The 20,517-nt window shown below is 43.7% G+C and overlaps 1 protein-coding gene and 1 non-coding gene across 2 annotated transcripts in view; one reads left to right on the top strand and one right to left on the bottom strand.

The window, feature by feature from the left end:
- Positions 1–20,517, top strand: part of TCF7L1 (transcription factor 7 like 1) — a 146,576-nt gene that overhangs the window by 21,821 nt on the left and 104,238 nt on the right. The gene's annotated exons all lie outside the window — the stretch shown is intronic.
- On the bottom strand, positions 2,863–3,000 carry LOC114818099. The gene has a single exon (XR_003765920.1). It is a non-coding gene; the product is annotated as a small nucleolar RNA SNORA7 (small nucleolar RNA).

Below are 20,517 nucleotides of genomic sequence, written 5' to 3'. Positions count from 1 at the left end.
TGACCATGAGCAAGTCATTTAATTTTGGTGCTTCAGTCTCCACATCTGTAAAATGGGGATTCAGTATCTGTGAAAGGGTGGGTGCTGTCCTGGACATCAGAACCTAGGTCTCCTATGAATCAGTCAATCAGTGCTGTTCATTGAACACTTACTGTGTGCAGAGCAGTGTACTAAATATTTAAGTCTCCTCATTCCCAGACCCCTGCTATTTCCATTAGAACCTGCTACCTCCCCAGGGGATAACTGAATTTGACAAGAATAAGTGTTACTTTTATTAAGCTGGTGTTGTATTGATAATAGTTTGGAATACCTTTGAGATTTCTACCTATGAAATACGTTGGAAAATATGCCTGGGTAGTTCTATAAGAGTAGATGTGCTTGCTGGTAGTAGTAATAACAATAATAATAATAATAATAATGTCATCAGTTAAGCCCTTTCTTGATCCCTGTCCCTCAGGAGCTCACAGTCTTGAAGGATTAAGTCAGGAGAGGAGACAGATTTTAATATAAATAAATAAACAACAGATAGATATAAGTGCTGTGGGGCTGAGAGGGGGAGAAGAAGAAAGGGAGCAAGTCAGGGTGATTTAGAAGGGAATTGAAGGAAAGGAAGAGGACTTAATCAGGGAAGGCCTCTTGGGGGAGATGTGCCTTCAATAAGGCTTTGAAGTCAGTCATATTTATTGAGCACTTCCTGTGTGCAGAATATTGTACTAAACACTTGGGAGAGTATGGTATAATAATAAACAGACACATTCCTTGCCCACAGTGAGCTTTCAGTCTAGAGGACTGTAGGGGGTAGGGAGAGTACCTAAGCACTTGGGAAAGTATGGAACAGAGATAATAGATGAGATCCTTGCCCATAAGGAGCTTATGATATTAAAGGGGAGGAGGCAAACATTAAAATAGATTAGGGATGGGGCAGCCGAAATACTTCTGCCCAAGAGCAGGCATTTTGCCTAGAGTGGCAGGGATTTATCTTCCTCTTACATTTATCTATTGATTGATGGACTGCCTTCCACAAGTGTCATGGGGTATCCATGGGTGTACCCCATGGAGAATGACAGATGAGCCAGCTGCATACTGGCGCAAAGGAATTGATTAGTGTGCTAGTGTGCCAAGCAACCACTCGCAGTACTAGGCCTTTGGCAATGTATTTATTATTATCAAGTGCCATCGAGTTGTTTGCGATTCATAGTGACTCCATGGATATACTCTCTCCAGAATGTCCTGTCCTCTGCCACAGTATGCAACCTTTCTAATGGTTCTTCTGTTACTGTCGTTATGTTCTCTATCCATCTAGCTGCTGGTCTGCCTCTTCCACGTTTTCCCTGGACGTTTCCTTACATTAGTGTCTTCTCCAGAGAATTAGTCCTGCTGATTTTGTGTCCATAATATGCTAATCTAAGTCGATTCATTTGGCCTTCCAAAGACCACTTTGGCTTAATTTGCTCCGAAATCCATTTGTTTGTTTTTGGGGCAGTTCCATGGTATTCACAAAAGCCTTCTCCAATGCCACATTTCAAAAGAATCGATGTTTTTTCAATCCTGTTTTTTCAAGGTCCAGCTTTCGGATCCATACATTGTCACTGGAAATACTTGTATTTGTATTTTTGTGGCAATTGTTACATCAGCACATTTCATGACTTTTTCCAGTCTCTTCATATCAAGTCCTTGTATAATACCTCGAGAATTGAATGAAAGGCAGGTAGTACCCATAAGGTGTTCAGAATCTAAAGGGGAAAGAACTTGCAAGATGGCTCAAAACAGCAGAGTGATTACCCTGCTCTCTGCTCCTCCTCGTCTCCACAACGCCAGGCCAGAAAGCAGAAAAAAAAAACTCCATGCGATACAACTTTACCAAGGTCCTTCATCCATTCTGGACTGCCGTGGGGGAGGGGGCTCCCATGTTGGGCAGATTGACAGTTTGGGGGTGGCTCTCCTGCTCACCGGTGTGTGAATTGAAGGTTTTGCACTGGGAATTTCTGACTGGTTTGCTTTGAGACGAATGGGCGTTGACTGGTCTTACCTCAGTTTCCAGGGGCATAGTCGGAAGAACCGGGTAACTTCCCTTACTTAACTTTACCAGGAGTCTCAGTTGCTAGGGGTTTAGAATTTAAAATGCCTCCCCTCTTTCTCCCATTTCCATCTGTTGGAAAGCCTGCTTTATGTCCTTTTCCTTTTAAGCCTGCTATGTTCTCTCACCAAGTGAGAGAGATCCTGACTGTAATGGAAGCAGTGGCTTTGTGGCTCCAGAGGATGAGTTACATCTGCTGAATTTCTCAGGATTTTTGGGATCAAGCCCTGGTCTGGAGGAGTGAGTGAACTCGGGAGTACTCAGAGACTGTAAGAATGTGGTTTGGTTGGATGGATGTCAGGACCAGAGCAAAGAGTGATTAACCTCTAGCTTGAGGTGAAGAGGAAAAGGAAGAAGCTTGTTCTATGCCAGCAGCTTTCTCTAAAGGCCTGAGAGCGAGAGCCAGAACTTTGGTTTTATGCTGTTTGATGCACTATGATGGTTCTCCTCTAAATGCAGTAGAGTTCAAGCGCTTAGTACCATACACACAGTAAGCACTCAATATGATTGATTGATTGACTGAGTGGATGGGGACGACGACAATGATCAGGACCGTTCTCAGGCTCCTTGAAGACAACTTGTTCCCCCGTCGTATCCAACGTATCACCACTCTCCCCATTAAAATTAAAATGATCAAAATCACATCTCCAAGAGGCCTCCCTGACTAAGCCCTCCCTGACGAGAAGCAGCGCGACGTAGTGGACAGAGCACAGGCCTGGGAGTCAGTAGGTCATGGGTTCTACTCTCTCTCCCATGCTGCTGCTGCCCAGCACGGGTGAGTTTTGACTTGTAGCAGATTGCCTTCCACTCACTAGCCCCTGCCCAAGCTAGGAATGGACTAAGTAGGCCTCTGCTTGACTCTCCCTTCTGAAGCCAAGACTGGTAGAGTACTGGAAAATCTCCAGGTGCGACCCTGAAAGGGGAGGTAGTTAGTACTTCATACTTTTACCAAGTGCATATCCCCTCCTGTCTGAAACAGATCAGTTGTTATGTGCTATTTTTTTCCTCTAAGGAAAATTGATCTAAAATGGTCCCAATTTTTTATAGTTTGGGCATCCGCTTACAAAGCAGGGCCCTTTGGATGAACATTGACTCTGCGAGGAAACACAGGATAACTCATTTATGACAAAGCCTGCAAGATTGGAGCCTTAGGGGCAGACTTGATCCAATCTTTGGGACAGCTTGGGGTGAGTCCTGCTCTATTCTGCTTTGTGCATCTCCCCTTTTGGAGCTTTTGAAATGAAAAACTTAAGACATTTTATACACTCTTTCCCCACCCCCATCAATCTTTTACTTCAAATCATTATCTGAAATGACTGTAAAATATGATACGAGGTGTGCTCCAGTTTAATGCCGAAAACACGTTATATACCATCTGCATTTCCCTTTGAGGATGACATAGAGGGTGGGTCCAGTTTTTGACAAGCAGGAAAAATCCTGGAATGGATCCAGTGTGGGTAGTTAAGTAGCCAGCAAATTGGCTCTCAATTCAGCGTTTTTTCTAGAAGGAGCGCACAGACTCTCCTTGCTGCCCCCTCCCCCCCTTTTTTTTAAACATGATTTTTGTTAAGTTCTTACTTTGTGCCAGGCACTTAATACAATGCCTGGCACATAATACAATGCCTGGCACATAGTAAGAGCTTAAGTGCTGGGATGGATACAAGATAAGTGCGTTGGACACAATCTGTGTCCCACAGGGGGCTCAAAGTCTTAATTCCTGTTTTACAGATGAAGAAACTGAGGGACAGAAAAGTTAAGAGATTTACCCAAGGTCACATAGCATACAAGTGGTAGAGCTGGGATTAGAATTTAGGTCCTCTGAGTCCCAGACCTATGTTCTTTCCATTAGGCCTTACTGCTTCTCTTGACTTCTGGGTACAGTTTAAGACAAATATTGCTTGTTACCTCCAGAATGGTGTGGTTGTGATGGGTTGATATGTTCCCGCCAGAAGTTCACAGGTTTGAACTTTGGTGGGAAGACGAGTATGAATGACAGAGGACTGTTGTCTGGGTTGAAATCCACTTTCCTGGTGGTGCAAAGTAATAAATGCTTCCCTACTTCCGGGCACAGAGTTTGCTTGTTTACTCAAGAGTTTAATGTCATCCTTGTGGTTCTGCTCTCCACCTCTCCAAAAATCTGTCCGAGGCCGAGTGGATAGGCGGGGAAAATTATAGAGTCAAAGCGTTTGTTTGATTGCAAAGTGGTGGTGTTACTTTGGGTTGGTATTTAAAACACTCTAATGGATAAAAAGTGGGACGGTGTCAGGAATTTGTGGCAACAAACCACGATTTAGATTGTTTATCCAGAGAATCCATACTGATTTTTCAATCTGGAGGTTTGTGAAATGATTAATTTACCACTCCAAATGTACCTCTTTCCCTTCCTGACCTCAATCACTAGCCTTGAGGCTCCCATCTCTTCCTCTGGCGATGGAGCAATTGCAGATCACAGGGTGATAAGGAACTTGTGTTTATTTCTTAATATTCATTAAACTTTTCTTTTTTAAGATCCACTGGATATAGGAAACATGTCTGTGGGTGTGTGCATGCTTCCTGTGGGGTTGTTTTTTTTTTCCCAGAGGGCTTTAGGATTATTAAGGCACATGAAAACAAACGAATGTAACCTGGAATCCACACTGGAGCCGTCTAAAGGAAAGAGCCATTGGATCACGCTGAGAAAGCTGAGCCTGATGTTTTGCCAGAGAATTTTGTTTGGGTGGGGCACTCAAAAGTTGAGAGGGGGTTTTGGCAAAACCTCAGCCCTCTGCTCCAGTGCCCCAAAGTACACAAAATCAATGTAAAGAGAGTGACTTTTCTCCTGCCTCCTCCTTCAGATGAGGAGGCGGAAAGAGACCTAGTAAAATCACATGGATGCTCAGAGTGGTGGAGGTAATTACTAATGATTTCCAAGAGACTTTCTGCATTGACTAGTCAGACTTTTATAAAACCATTTGTTTTAGGCATTTAAGATAAGACCTCAGCGTAAATAACACCTGTTTATCCTAGTAATTTGGAATAACCTCCCCCTCCTCAGCCCACCTTCCTCCTGAAACAAATCTGTAATCTTTAGGGATCGTGTTCACTCTCTCTAATAAATCTCCTATTGACTCTAATGAAAACAGCCAAATTGGTGACTGCAGAGATCCCAAAGTGAATTTCTGGTCACGGAGACTTGGCCCAATGAGGACGCATTCATTCAGTCATATTTATTGGATGCGTACTGTGTGCAAAGCACTGTGCCAAGCAGTTCCAAATGTCCATTGGTTAACTTTGTGGACAGTTGGTTTCTGCTTATATTGCCAAGCTCTTCTAACCAGACTGTGGAATTTGCCAGTTACAAGGTCTCTATTTAGCCCTTATTAGCTTGGCATGCGTAAGGCTACCAATCAAGATGTTTTAGTAGACAGCTAGCTTTTATTTTGGTAAGAGATATGCAGCAGGACCCACTTAAGGCACAACTGTCATTGAATTAGAACCTCAAAGTATGCAGAGTATTTTCTTGGAACTGAACTAACATGGCAGAACCTACCCTACTATGAACTTGACCTGCTGTAAACTGTCCATATAAAGCCACATCACAGTCATTCAGGCCATCAGTTGTACTTATTGAGTGCTGACTGTGCGCAGTGCACTGTACTCTGCGCATGGGAGAGTACAATATAACAATAAACAGACACATTCCCTGCCCACAATGAGCTTACAGTTTTGAGGGGGAGACAGACATTAATATAAAGGAGTGTACAAATAAGACAGAGTGGGTGGGGGGAAATCTCCATTACATGAGCTAAACAGGTTTCAAGAAAAGGTTTCCCATGCCCCAGAAGGGTGGTAATTTTGCTTCCTCAAGCTTTGGCACAGCTTTATTTTTGCTTGTTAGTGAATGGAAGTGGCTTTCAGAGAGGTGGATACTGGGTTGGGGTGATTGCAGTAATGGGTGCTGGTTCAGAGGGATCTGACCAGAAGGGCAGCCCTTCCGAATGCGACCAAACAAATCCTGCTCTAGTGAGGACCAAAACTAATTTTAGGGGTCCTTCCTGACATCGGGGAAAGGGGACCCAGGGGCTCTAGACTGAAAGCTCATTGTGGCCGGGGAATGTGTCTGTTTTGTTACTTTGTACTCTCCCAGGCGCTGAGTATAGGGCTCTGCACACGGTAAGCACTCAAGAAATATGAGATAAACATTTCCTCTGGCCGTCTTTTTCCTCAGTAGCCACTGTGTTTGAACTGGCTGCTTCGTGGCCAATGCAAGGAGGTGCCAGTTGTTGCCAGCCTGTGTCAAGAAACTGGGATCCTGGGATACTTCTGGCAGCGGTGGCAGTGCCAACAGAAGCCCCTGCTTCCATGCTCCTGGGAAAGTACCTTATAATAATTGTGGTATTTATTAAGCACTTACTATGTGCCAGGCAGTGTACAAAGCACTGGGGTGGATACAAGCAAATTGGGTCAGACGTGTTCCCTTCTCCACATGGGGCTCACAGTCTTAATCTCCACTTGACATGAGGGAACTGAGGCACAGAGAAGAGAAGTTACTTGCCCAAGGCCACACAAGGACAAATGGTGGAGCCGGGATTAGTACCCATGACCTTCTGACTTCCAGACCCATGCTCTATCCACTACGCCATGCTGCTTTCCCCATGCTACCCAGATCCCAGTGAAAATGGGGTTTCCACTTTACACCTTCCACCATCCTCCTCCCGCACCTCAGTTTCCTCTGTCACTCCACTTCTCCCTCTCCTTTCTCTTCTTGTCTTCTTTCTCCCCCGTCTCCCCTCCCATCCCACATTTCTGCTCACCTCGACTTTGTATGGGTCAGAAATGACCCCACTTCAGATTTGGTCTGCCAGAGTTTAGGGTAACTGTATCCTAGTCCAGGCCTTAATTTTACTTTGGGAAGATTAAGAAATTCCTCATTGACTTTATTCTTGAAAGTGACCAGGTTCGTTTGGTAAGTCCATGAAGCAACCAGTATAGTCCTTAGACTATAAACTCCTTGTGGGCAGGGAATGTGTCCCAATTCTGTCACATTGTACGCTCCCATATGCTTAGTACAGTGCTTTGCACACACAGTAAGAGTAAGTGCTCAATAAATACTGTTGATTAGTGTGAATAGAGCAGTCATTCAAAGGATGATTTTGAGGAGGATATTCAAAATCAGTCAGGTGAAGGCTCATTTCAGATTAACCAAGCTAAATGGGGTTTTGCTATCTACGACCCTTTTGCTTCAGCTACCACAACCTTTATGTCCGGACAACTGTCACGCACACACACATAACCACACCTAGTCTAGAGCCCCGCATTAGCCGGGAATCTCTCTTTGGATGTCCAGCTTGGCATGAAGCGAAGCCCTGTAACTTTGGGTCTTGTCTAGGATGGATAAGGCCAAGGCCCAAGCTCTAGGGAGGAGCTGGGTTGAATTGCTTCATGTGCAGTTGGAATTTGTATTCTTTTGGATCTAATTTCTGCAGATGACTCTGCAAGAGCCACCAGCGCAATTCCTAGATCAGTTCCTCTGCACTTGCTTTTGGTTCTGAAGTTCCAAGGCCGAGGCTCATCCACTGCTACTGACATTGCTACCCCATCAGCCTAATGTGATAAATTTTTCTGGTGTTCACTGGTGCTTCTTACCAGGGAGTCATCATGACTGAAAGAAGGCAGATTGCAACAGTGTCGCATTTTGCTAAAGTATTAGAGCCACCACTGGCATGCCATTTGAAATGAGGAGATAAAGGCAAGGCTGAGACATAACCCTCTCCCTACATTTCATCACTGCTGTCACGTGATTTGCAAATAGGAGTGTGAGGACTAGCTGTCCAGTTTTAATTTGAGAACCGCCTATAAGCCCTACCACTTTCTGGATGTGACCCCACCCCCGTAACACTTATGTACATATCTTTAAATTAGATATTATATATTACTTGTTCCTATAAAATGCCCATCTCCTACTCTAGGCTGAAAACTCATCATTGGCAGGGAACATGCTTGCTAATTCTATTACCTCATACTCGCCTAAGTGCTTATTACAGTGTCCTGCACATAGTAAGTGCTCAATAAATTTCATTGATTGATTGATTAATTGGTCCCTGTATATGAGCCTATATGTGATGCTCTTACTCAAAATGTCTCTATGGTTGTTTGAGGCAAATTCTGTCTGAAGACCTCATAGAGTGTGCTGACTTTGGACTGGTCGTCTGGATTGATGCCCATATGGGTAAATTCTGGGATTGGTCATATTTACCTGAGCTGGGTCCCAAAATGGGGGGTTTATTACATTTAGTTTTGGATGCAGTGTCAAGTTCTGTGTTCTCGCTGACCTGTTCATGCTGCTATTTAATAATAATAATAATAATAATAATAATTGTGGTATTTGGTAAGCACTTAATGTGTGCTAGGCACTGTACTAAGTACTGAAGTAGAAATATAAGGTAATTGGGTTGGACAGAGCCTGTCCCACATGGGGCTCACAGTCTCAATCCCCATTTTACAGATGAGGTAACTGAGGCACAGAGAAATGAAGGGACTTGCCCGAGGTCACACAGCAGATCCATGGCAGAACTGGGATTAGAACTCACGACCTTCTGACACCCAGGTCCATGCTTTATCCACTATGCCATGCTGCTTGTTACATTCTTATTAAGGCTTTGGTTTGTAGAGAAGCAAACTGTCTCCTAGTTGGCTATTTTCTTGCCCTCACAGAAATGGCCCTAGCTCTGTGCAAAAAGCTGAAAGATAAAAGTCAGTGGGGGTGAGAAAGTGAGCAAAGAAAGCCCCTCTCATGTGGCGCATGTGGAGAAATAAATCAGGAGACTTCCTGGCCCCTGTGGAATTTGCTCCTGGCAGTAGAAAATGGCAGACAATTGCTCAATTGAGGCCGACCTATTATTTGGGTGCAGCCCACAGTAGAATAATCCAATAATGAAAAAAGACATTTCTTGAGGTATTTTCCATACATTTCATTAGATTCTTAATACAGTGCTCTGCAGCCAGCAAGCACTCAGTAAATACCAGTTTGAGTGATTGGATTATTTGTCCTTCAATTTGCAGCCATCCATTATCAGTAGTTTCCTTTTATTTCAAAGGAATCACAGAGGGAGTGGGAGGCAGCATGGCGTAGTGGAGAGAGCACAGGCCCGGGAGTCAGATGGCCTGGGTTCTAATCCCTTCCCTCCTCATATCCAACAGACAGTGACTCTTCCCCGACCTTAAAAGCCGTATTAAAGGCACATCTCCAAGAGGCCATCCCTGACTAAGCCCTCCTTTCCTCTTCTCCCACTCCCTTCTGCATCACCCTGACTTGCTTCCTTTATTCATCCCCCACAGGATTATGTACATATATGTAATTTATTTATATTAATGTCTGTCTCCCCCTCTACACTTTAAGCTCTTCTAAACTCTTCGTGGGTAGGGTATGCGTCTGTTATACATGTTATAGTGTACTTTCCAAGCCCTTAGGACAGTGCTCTACACACAATAAGCACAAAATAAATATAACTGTTGTGTGATCTTGGGCAAGTCACTTAACTTCTGGGCCTCGGTTACCTCATCAATAAAATAGAGATTGTCTATTTTACTTAATAGATTAGACTGTGAACCCCATGTGGGACAATGACAGTGTCCAATCTGATTATCTTGCATCTACCCCAGCACTTAGTACAGTGCTTGGCACATTGTAAGTGCTTAACAAGTACCGTTAAAAAAAATTGTGATGGCAATAACAAAATTGTTTGTATCCACCCCAGTGCTTTGTACAGTGTCTGGCACATGGTAAGTACTTGACAAATACCATTATTGTTGTTTTTAAGAATCACTTCTACAGAGGAATATGAAGAATGGTAAGAAATGGAGCCATAGGGATGTCTTATGGAGGCGATGTGGCAATCAACCAATCAGTGGTATTTATTGAGCGCTTACTGATTGGTGAGCACTTGGAAGGGTATGGTATAAAAGAGCCAGTTCCCTGCCCACAACGACAAGCACTTTTGGGAACCAAGACAAGAGGTCATAGAGTCTTGGTACACTCATCTTGCTGGGGAAATCTCAGATACATGCTTCTCGAGGCTCACTTCAGGAGGAGAAGAAAGAGGGTTCCCGGTCATTGGCATATTAAAGGGAACTGCCTTTGCAGTCTCCCCAGAGCGAGCATCTCTCCAGCACCCGTCGGAACGGGCTCCATTTTATGGGGGAACACATATTCATCAATTTGAAGTAGAAGGAGTTTGCTTCCCTTCGAAAGAACCTTGCCAAACATACACGGTAGTTTTGTTCATACGCGTGGCAACCTCTGTGGGCTGTAATAACTGTATTTGTAAAGCCCTTGCTAGTGCCAAGAGTTGTACTAAGCGTTGCAGAGGATCCTCGCCCCTTCCTACCGGACCTCATTATTCTTCCACTACAACCCAGCCTGCGCACTTTGCTCCTCTAGTGCCAATCTATCCACTGCACCTCCATCTCACCACTGACCTCTTGGCCACAACGTGCCGCCGGCCCGGAACGCCCTCCCTCTTCATATCCGACAGACGATTACTCTCCCACCTTCAAAGCCTGATTCAAGGCACATCTCTTCCAAGAGGCCTTCCCCAACTAAGCCCTCATTTCCTCTTCTCCCACTCCCTTCTGCATCATCCTTGCACTTGAATTTACTCCATTTTTTCACCCCTCCTTCAACCCCATAACATTTATGTACAAGTGTGTAATTCATTTATTTATAATAATAATAATAATGTTGGTATTTGTTAAGCGCTTACTATGTGCCGAGCACTGTTCTAAGTGCTGGGGTAGACACAGGGGAATCAGGTTGTCCCACGTGGGGCTCACAGTCTTAATCCCCATTTTACAGATGAGGGAACTGAGGCACAGAGAAGTTAAGTGACTTGCCCAAAGTCACACAGCAGACAAGTGGCCGAGCCGGAATTCAAACCCATGAACTCTGACTCCAAAGCCCGTGCTCTTTCCACTGAGCCACACTGCTTCTCTATTATATTAATGTCATCTCCCCCTCTGGACTGTAAGCTTGTTTGGGCGGGTAACATGTCTACCACTTCTGACCCATCATATTCTGCCAAGCACATAGTACAGTGCTCTGCACAGAGTAAGCATTCAATAAATACCATTGATTGAATGACTGATTACAAAATAATCTGGGTGGGTGCTGTCCTGGACGTTGGATTTACAGTGGAAAGGAGGGGAGAATGGGTATTAAATCCCCATGTTACAACTGAGGAAACTGAGAAAAAGGAAGTTTAAGTGACTCAAACAAGTTCCCCCAGCAGGCAATTGGCAGAGCCCGAATTAGAACCCAGGGCCATTGAGCCCCCCACCCCCAAACCGGGACTGGACTCTTTACACTTCTGTGAGATGTTGTGGTCCCAGAAGTCCAAAGAACATTTAAATGTTTGCAAACCACTTTTTAGCCCATGTGCTGCTGCCACCCCACTCATTAGGAGTATGCTGGATGAGCAATTTCTCCATAATTTATTTGCATTTATATCTTTCTCCCTCTCTAGACTCTAAGCTCAGCACACAATAAACTCTCAATAAATACGATTGATTGATTGGCTGGGCTTAGAGCCAAAAGGGAGCAAAAATTCAGAGAGGATGCACTCAAGAGCCCCGAACCGCAAAATGATCCTAGTTGGTACACACACCATCAGGTATGTGCCTGGACGTATTTGTGTCTTCTGGGTAGCCTAAGACCCTCCATCTGTCTGCCTTTTTAACGTCTCTTCTGGCACTTCCCAGCAGGACTGTGGAAACCTTGAAGGGGGACGGGGTGAGGACTTGGAAGAGATTCACTCAGGAATGTCAGTTTGCAGCCCCTCTGGACATGCATGTGATACCCTCCTTCATGGTATTTGTTAAGACCTTACTAAGTGCCGGGCTCTGTTCCAAGATTCAAGGTAATCAGGTTGGACCCAATCCCTGTCCCACATGGGACTCACAGTCTTAATCCCCATTTTATTCATTCATTCATTCGATCATATTTATTAAGCGCTACTGTGTGTGCATAGCACTGTACTAAGTGCTTGGGAAAGTACAATGCAACAATAAAGAGCGACATTCCCTGCCCACAACGAGCTCACAGTCTAGAAAGAATGTCTAGAGAGACTTTAGAGAGAGAGTGAAAATGCACCTCATTTTACAGATGAGGAAACAGGCATAGAGAAGTGAAGCGATTTGCCCAAGTCACTTAACCTCCCCCCTCACTAGGCAGAGTTGGCACCCGAGGGGAAGATGGAGCTGTAAGTGGGGAGGGAAGAAGAGGAACTAACTCCTGTTTTACATGATGGGCACCTTGAACCCCCGCCACTGGCTTAGCCTCCTTCAGGAGGAAGGAGGTACTCGCCATAGTTGACACTTGCCATGTGTCCTATATGTCCTGTAATCTAATCTACATCACTGGCCTGTAGTGCACTGGGAAAAGTGCAAATACCCCATGTTGCAACTGACCAGTTGGGCAATGTGTTGTCTGGGGGATTAAATGCCTTTGTATTTTACAAGGTGAGATTATATTACCCCTTTTGTAGCTTCCTTAAAACAGATGGTCAGGCTAAACATTAAAGCACTTTGCCTTTAAAAAGATCCAACCCAAAATACTTGATTCTGATCTTGGGTCTCCGTTCCCTTAAAACTGGGAGACTCATGTGGGACAGGGACTTGGTCAACCTCACTAATTTATTTCTATCTCAGTGCTTAGTACAGTGCTAGGCACATAGTAAGCACTTCACAAAATGCCACAGTTATTACAGTGCCACAGGCTTGATATTTACTACTAACCACTCCCTTTTTAAAAATAATCAGTACTTACTGCTGTAGGACTCTCTCTTGTTCAAGCGGATGATTTTAAACGATTCCAGGGGAAATGCAGAGAACTGAAATGTGGCTAATCCCTAGGGGAGAGGTGCTAATGAGTGGAGAAATATCCAAATGGTGAGGGGCAAACAGGAAAAAAGTGATACAAAAGGTCACGGGTAACCTACTTTGGAATAATCAACTGTCGATTGTATGGATCAGAGTGCAGAGATATAACCAAAAAAACAGTCAGAATTTTAAAATTCTCAAGTTCTGTAATTTATCTTATTCCTTTAGTTTACCCTCCTAGATGATGAGTTGACTGACTAGCAGTCAGTCAACTAATGGTATTTATTGAGCGCTCACTATGTGCAGAGCACTGTATTAAGGACTTGGGAAAGTACAATATAGCAGAGATGGTAGATAGAATCCCTGCCCCAGGGAGCTTACAGTCTACAACAAAGTTAAAATCCTCCATTCTTGAGCTATTTAAAATTAGGTCAAAGAACAAACAGCTGAATCAATGCCCTGATCACTAAACCTCAATTCAAATCCCTTTCTGGATCTTTATAGCAGCCGTGACAGAAAACCACATCTTTCCTCTCAGGACTTAACTAAGCAGCGTGGCTCAGTCAGTAGAAAGAGCCCAGGCTTGGGAAGCAGAGGTTGTGGGTTCTAATCACGTGGCTCAGTGGAAAGAGCCTGGGCTTCGGAGTCAGAGGTCATGAGTTCGACTCCCGGCTCTGCCACTTGTCAGCTGTGTGACTGTGGCCAAGTCACTTAACTTCTCTGTGCCTCCGTTCCCTCATCTGTAAAATAGGGATTAAAAGTGTGTGAGCCCCACATGGGACAACCTGATTACCCTGTATCTCCCCCAGCGCTTAGAACAATGCTCGGCACCTAGTAAGCGCTTAACAAATACCAACATTTTAATCCCAGCTCTGCCGCTTGCCAGCTGTGTGACTTTGGGCCAGTCACTTAACATCTCTGTGCCTCAGTTACTTCATCTGTAAAATGATTAAAACTGTGAGCCCCACGTGGGACAACCTGATCACCTTGTATCCCCCAGTGCTTAGAACAGTGCTTCGCACATAGTAAGCGCTTAACAAATACCACCAAATATATATATATAGAGAGAGAGAAGCAGCGTGGCTCAGTGGAAAGAGCTCAGGCTTTGGAGTCAGAGGTCATGGGTTCGAATCCCAGCTCGGCCACTTGTCAGCTGTGACTTTGGGCAAGTCACTTAACTTCTCAGTGCCTCAGTTACCTCATCTGTAAAATGGGGATTAAGACCGTGAGCCCCACGTGGGACAACCTGATTCCCCTGTGTCTACCCCAGCGCTTAGAACAGTGCTCGGCACATAGTAAGCGTTTAACAAATACCAACATTATTATATATATATGTATATATATATAGTTCTTACATAATAACAATCATCATTTCCATAATAAATGATCGTAGTTGACCTCAAATATTTGAAGTCAACCATGTACGGTATAGAATTTAATGCTGCCACGACTCAGACCTCTGAAATTTGGTTTGATTCAGAATACAGACCTTTAGGTGTGATTGGAGGTGACCATTCTCAATGTTGGAAAATGAGGACAGTATTAATTGTAGATTCATATGTTCAGCTGAGTCGAGCCATGTGAGGACTATGGCATTTCCATAGTACTCTGGGAGAAGTCAATGGAAAAGTTGTGAGTCCTAAAGAGGTCCATGGGGAGCATTTTGCAGGCACAGTTATCAAAACGAGTTGTGGCTGGTGTTATTTCTCCTAGTTCCGGGCTTCAGCAAGTCTCCCCTTGCCGTGTTCATGTAAATAGTACAGAAATGTTCAGGACATGTTTCCCCACTCCTCAAGAAACTCTGGTGGTTGCCCATCCACCTCCTTATCAAACAAAAACTCCTCAGCATTGGCTTCAAAACACTCAGCCACTTTGCCTCCTCCTACCTCACCTTATTACTTTCCGACTGCACCCCAGCCCACACACTTCACTCCTCTAATGCTAACCTTTCAGTATACCTACATCTTGTCTGTCTCAGCCGCCGACCCCTCACTCCCATCCTCCCTTCCCAAATCCAACAGACTCTTCCCCGCTTTCAAAGCCTAATTGAAGGCACATCTCCTCCAAGAGGTCTTCCCCGTCTAAACCCTCCTTTCCTCTTCTCCCACTCCCTTATGCATCTCCCTGACTTGCTCCCTTCTGTCTGTCACCGGCCCTTTAGACTAAGCCCACTGTGGGCAAGGAATGTCACCGTTTATTGTTATACTGCACTTTCCCAATCAATTAGTGCAGTGCTTTGCACACAGTAAGTACTCATTAAATACGGTTGCATGAATGACTCATATTTATCCCCCCTCCGAACCCCAAAGCACAGATGTACACATCTATAATTTATTTAATTACATTAATGGCAAATGGAGGTGGGGCTTTCTGGGGGAGATGTGTCCATGGTGTTGCTATGGGTCAGAGATGACTCGGCGACATAAAACAAAACAGTGTGTGTCTCTGCCTCTAGATTGTAAGCTTGTCATGGGCAGGGAATGTGTGTTTATTGTTATATCATACTCTCTCAAGTTCTTAGTACAGTGTCCTGCACACAGAAGGTGCTCAAGAAATACAACTGAACGAATGAATGAATAGCACAGCACTGAACTCAGTAGTGATAAACCTCCCCAGATGTTTCGTATTAGAGTGCTGTTTTTTCAAGTATTTGTCTCCCAGAGCATCTTGGGATGCTGGAGTTCTTGGGTGAGCTGCTGGGAAGAGGAGGAGGAGGGGAGGACTCCCTCATACCTACTGTATTGTTTTTCTTAATCCTTGGTCAGGAGATTTGTAGTGGGTCATTTTTCTGATAGGTTAGCATTAGCCTCCAGCACTGGGGCTAAAGCTCTCTTGGCTTATCTTTGAAATCTCACCTCTGAGAGAGAGAGAGAGAGAGAGAGAGAGAGAGTGTGAGTATGTGTGTGTTTTTCTGTGTGTGTGGGTGTCTCTATCCAGGATGGTTGTGGGGGAAGGGAAGAAAGCAATGGTGGAGAAATGAGAAGGGGAGGGAGGAAGTTAACCTGTATTGAAAAGAGCTTAGCAATTTTCTGCCATCGGAAGCCTACCCAAGGCTTTGTTAGGAATTGAAGGGTGGCGCTCACTCTTCAGGAGCCCAGGTGCTTGGACGTTTCAACATCTTGGTTTCTTCACACACCTTCAAGTGACATTCTCTCCAAATCCAGTCCTTTTGTTGAGGTATTTTCTCTTTTTGCTCTTGAACAGCCCAAATAGATTAGTTCGCCTCGACTACCATGGTAACGTCAATAGAGCTGCTCACCCTGAATAGGGGCAGAACCTCACAGTGATATTTGCTTTAAAGAATAAAATGGGGCAGCACCTGCAATTCGTTTCCAGTTGGAAACAGAATGGGGCCCTTGTTTTGCTGGGAATAAATTGGAACCTGAATCTACCATTTTGTGGGGAGGTGAGCAAGTATTCTCGAGATGCATCTTTTACCGCTGGGTAAAGAGTGAGGGCCTTGGTTCCCCTCCCCCTAACTCAAACCAAAAAACCGGGGAAGGGGTGGTTGTTGGGAGGGGGCAAGAATTCCCTGCCTGATTCCTTAGTTCAATGAGTCTCAGTATTCACTGTTCAGCGCTCCCGTTAAAAGTCCTCGGAACATTGAAAATATCTTCTGCAATCTTGACTCTTGCCTTCATCTCATGGTGCTACCTAAGCCTCACCGTTTTCTGAATGAGGATGTGGAATTAATAATAGCATTTTGGAGGAAGAGGGGTTCTGCTTTGCTCATCTCTCCAAGTCAGCTTAGGGGCCTTCTAAAAGCCTGGAAAAAGATCCAGAAATTCTAGAAAGACCCTTAGAGTACCATGTCTTTCTGGGAGTTTTAAGTATGTGGATTGAATTCAGCTAAAGGAGACATTTCTGGCACCAAATTTGAAATGAACAGGGTGGGGTGTTCTGTATTTATCCTGTTTTAGGTACATGCAGTAAAATGAACAAACCTTCTGATTGTACTTGGGTCTTGACTCTGGCCTCTGTCACCTTACTCAGACAGTTCCCCTGCCTCAAACTCCTTTGCTTCCCAAATCCAACAGACCACTGTCCTCCCTATATTCAAAGCCCTCCGTAATGATAATAACATTATTAACAAAAAATAAGTGGCGGTTGTTAAACACTTTACTGTGTGTTGAGTACTGTACTAAGCCACCTCCTCCAACCAACCTTCTCTGATTTTTTGATTCTCTGACCCATTCCCAGGTCATGTTATAAACCCATCAGCCTTCTCTAGGACTTATGTGCTTAATAATAATATAGTATTTTTTTAAGCACTAAGTATGTGCCAGGCACTGTACTGATCGTGGGAGTGGATACAAGCAAATTGGGTTTAATAATAATAATAACAGTCTTTAACACTGTACTAATCACTGGGGTGGATACAAGCAAATTGGGTTTAATAATAACAATGGTATTTGACACTGTACTAAGCATTGGAGTGGGTACAGTCAAGTCAGGGTGGACACAGACCCTGTCCTACATGGGACTCTCGGTCTTAATCTGTATTTTACGGATGTGTACTTTTTCAGTTGTTCAATTATATATTTTGATGTCTCAGTAAATACCTGTGAGCAGGAAATTATTCCTTGCTTGTTTTGTTTTTAGTGCAGTGCACTGCACCTAACTTGGTCAAATGCTGCTGCTTCTATTATCGCTGCTACAAAAAAAAAGGAAACCAACTACTTTATTCTTTAAGCCCAGATATTTAGGTAAGGGCTATTACAAACCGAATGATTTTTTCCATTTGCAGTGAACTGATTTTACACATAAATGAGTTAGCACTCTTTGAATCATTCAGTAGTATTTATTAACTGCCCACCAATTTTAGTGGCCTATGCATTAGGTGCTGCATGTAAACACATAAAAGCAAGTAAGACATAATCCCTTGTCTTCCAGGAATCTGTTTATTTTTCTGAGAGAGTTAAACAATATTAATATTAGTCGAAGTTAAACAAGAGTTAAGATTGGTGAGGGAAACAGATTTTCAGCCTTTTATCTTGACTAGTTTGTTACCTTATTCATACACACACATTTTTTTCTTCTCTCTCAAGTGCACACCTGGATTTCTTGAGTCTCATTACACTCTCAGGCCCCATTCTTTCTGTGCAAGTAGACATCCAGACTAGAGCCCCTAGGCCAAATAGGGCCTGCCACCTGATTAATTCGGCCTGACAAATATTAGCGTAGAGGTAAGCCGCTCTGTTCATTCAGTCGTGTTTATTGAGCGCTTACTGTGTGCAAATCGCCTTACTAAGTGCTGTGTTCTTTAACCCTCCCGTATATGACTTGTTATTGTTTCTTTCGTGTGGCCATAAGAAGAGAAAGTATAGGTACCCCAATATAGTCTGTCTTAAAATGAGACTTAGTTGGTGCTCATTACATATTAAGCCTTCTGTGGTTGGAGTCCGTGTCAATTACCAGTTATATATTAAGTACGTTAGTCATTAACGTAGAATAGGATTTATTAAGCACTTACTGCATACAAAACACTGTACTGAGCACTAGGAGAGAATACAAAAGTGGGAATTAGACACCATCTGTGGCTCTGGGTGAGTAAACGATCTAAGTGAAAGTGGGGAGAAGGGATTGGAGATGGATGCATCAGAGGTGACAAAACGGTTAAAACTCAGCACAGATGCAGCAATCTATCAGTGGCTTTTATGGAGCACTTATTTTGTGCAGAACTCTGTATTAAGTGCTTGGTTTAGTACAGTGCTGTGCACAAAGTAAGCGCTCAATAAATACGATTGATCGGTTACAATACAACAGAACTGGTAGACACGATCTTTGCGAACAGTGAGCTTCCAGTCCAGAGGGGAAGACAGATACTAATACTAAATAAATCCTATATATATACATAAGTGCTGTGAGGCTGAGAATGGGGTGAATACCAAATCAGTCCATCAATTCATGGTATTTATTGAGTGCTTAGTTTGTGCAGAGTGCTGTACTGAATGCTTTGGGGAATACAGTACAACATTCCCTGCCCACAATGAAGTAGCGAGGCCTAGTGGATAGAGCACGGGCTTGGAAGTCATAAAGACCTGGGTTCTAATCCTGACTCCTTCACTTGTCTGCTGTGGCACTTGGCAAATCATTCAACTTCTGGGCCTCAGTTCCCCCATTTGTAAAATGGGGAGTAAGACTGTGAGCCCTATCTAGGACAAAGGACTGTGTCCAACTTATATTCATTCAATTGTATTTTTAGAGTGCTTACTGTGTGCAGAGGACTGTACTAAGTGATTGGAAAGTATAGTTTGGCAACAGATACAGACAATCCCTACCCAACAACGGGCTCACACCTACCCCAGTGCTTAGTACAGTGCCTGGCATATAGCGCTTAACAAATAAAATAATAGAATAATAATAATGATGAGATTTACAGTTCAGAGGAAACAAAAGATCACAGATCCAGACATTGTCAGTCAATCGTATTTATCAAGCGCTTACTGTGTGCAGAGCACTGTACTAAGCACTTGGGAGAGTACATTATAACAATAAACAGACACTTCACTGCCCACTAGAGCTTCCAGTCTAGAGCTTATAGTCTAAACTTACAATGAATGGCTCAGGGTCTCGACTGGGATGGAGGAGTCCCATAGCGAGGCAGGATGCCGGGAACAGTGACCCTGGGTGGTTGCCACGGTGTTTTTCTTTTCTTGATGGCGATGGAGCAGCTTTTATCCCCATCCCGGTGCCCAGGTAGCATGCTGGAGGGTGGGGCCTCCTACCTCCCCCAAGGCAGGGAGAAAAAGGTAGCAGGTACTGTGGTGGTCTCTCTATGACTAGTTTTGCATCTAAATGATTGAATTTTGTAACAGCAGAAGTTAACTTATCTAGGAGGAGTCAGAGTTTAAAGAAAATATAACAAGTAAATAAAGCAAAATGAAAAAATTAGAGATGATTTAAGGTCGTTGCAGTATGAACAGACCAATATATATGATTTCTGATAACTGTCTCAGTTGTGAATCGAGTGTATAAGTTCATTGTGCATAGGGAATCTGTCCATTTATTGTTGTATTTATTGTGCTCTGCCAAAAGCTTAGTACAGTGCTTTGTACACATTAGGTGCTCAGTAAATACGATTGATTGATTGCTCAATCCCAGAAATGTATGTGCCTTCAGTACAGCCTCACGTGGACAGGGACTGTGTCCAACCTGATTTGCTTGTATTCCCCCCAGCGCTTAGTATGGTGCCTGACACATAGTAAGCACTTAACAAATACCACTGTTATTAGTATTATTATTATAGCCCAGTATTTTCATATATAGTATCTCTAAAAGCAACTCTTCCATCCAAAATTTAGGCATAACTTTTGTGAATAGATGTATATGCGAGGGCAGTCAGGAACTTGGTGGATGGGATTGCAAATCATCTTATTTCCCAGCAAAACAACTAACAGCCAGATGTGATTTCATTAGTAGTAATGCACCCTCTTGAAGAATTCAGCTGTGGCATTTAAGAGGGACTGCTGTAGGTATTGGAGAAAAAATAAAATAAAATTAAAACTTAGGTTTTTACAGAACCATACCATTCCAGTAATCGTGTGCAACAACTCCCAGAGAGGGACAGATCCACGCAGAATAGT

Source organism: Ornithorhynchus anatinus, chromosome 17, assembly GCF_004115215.2.
Source record: "Ornithorhynchus anatinus isolate Pmale09 chromosome 17, mOrnAna1.pri.v4, whole genome shotgun sequence".
In the NCBI taxonomy this organism is placed as follows: Eukaryota; Metazoa; Chordata; class Mammalia; order Monotremata; family Ornithorhynchidae; genus Ornithorhynchus; species Ornithorhynchus anatinus.
The sequence above is the reverse complement of the archived record's forward strand: the minus strand, read 5'-3'. Positions and strand labels throughout refer to the sequence as shown.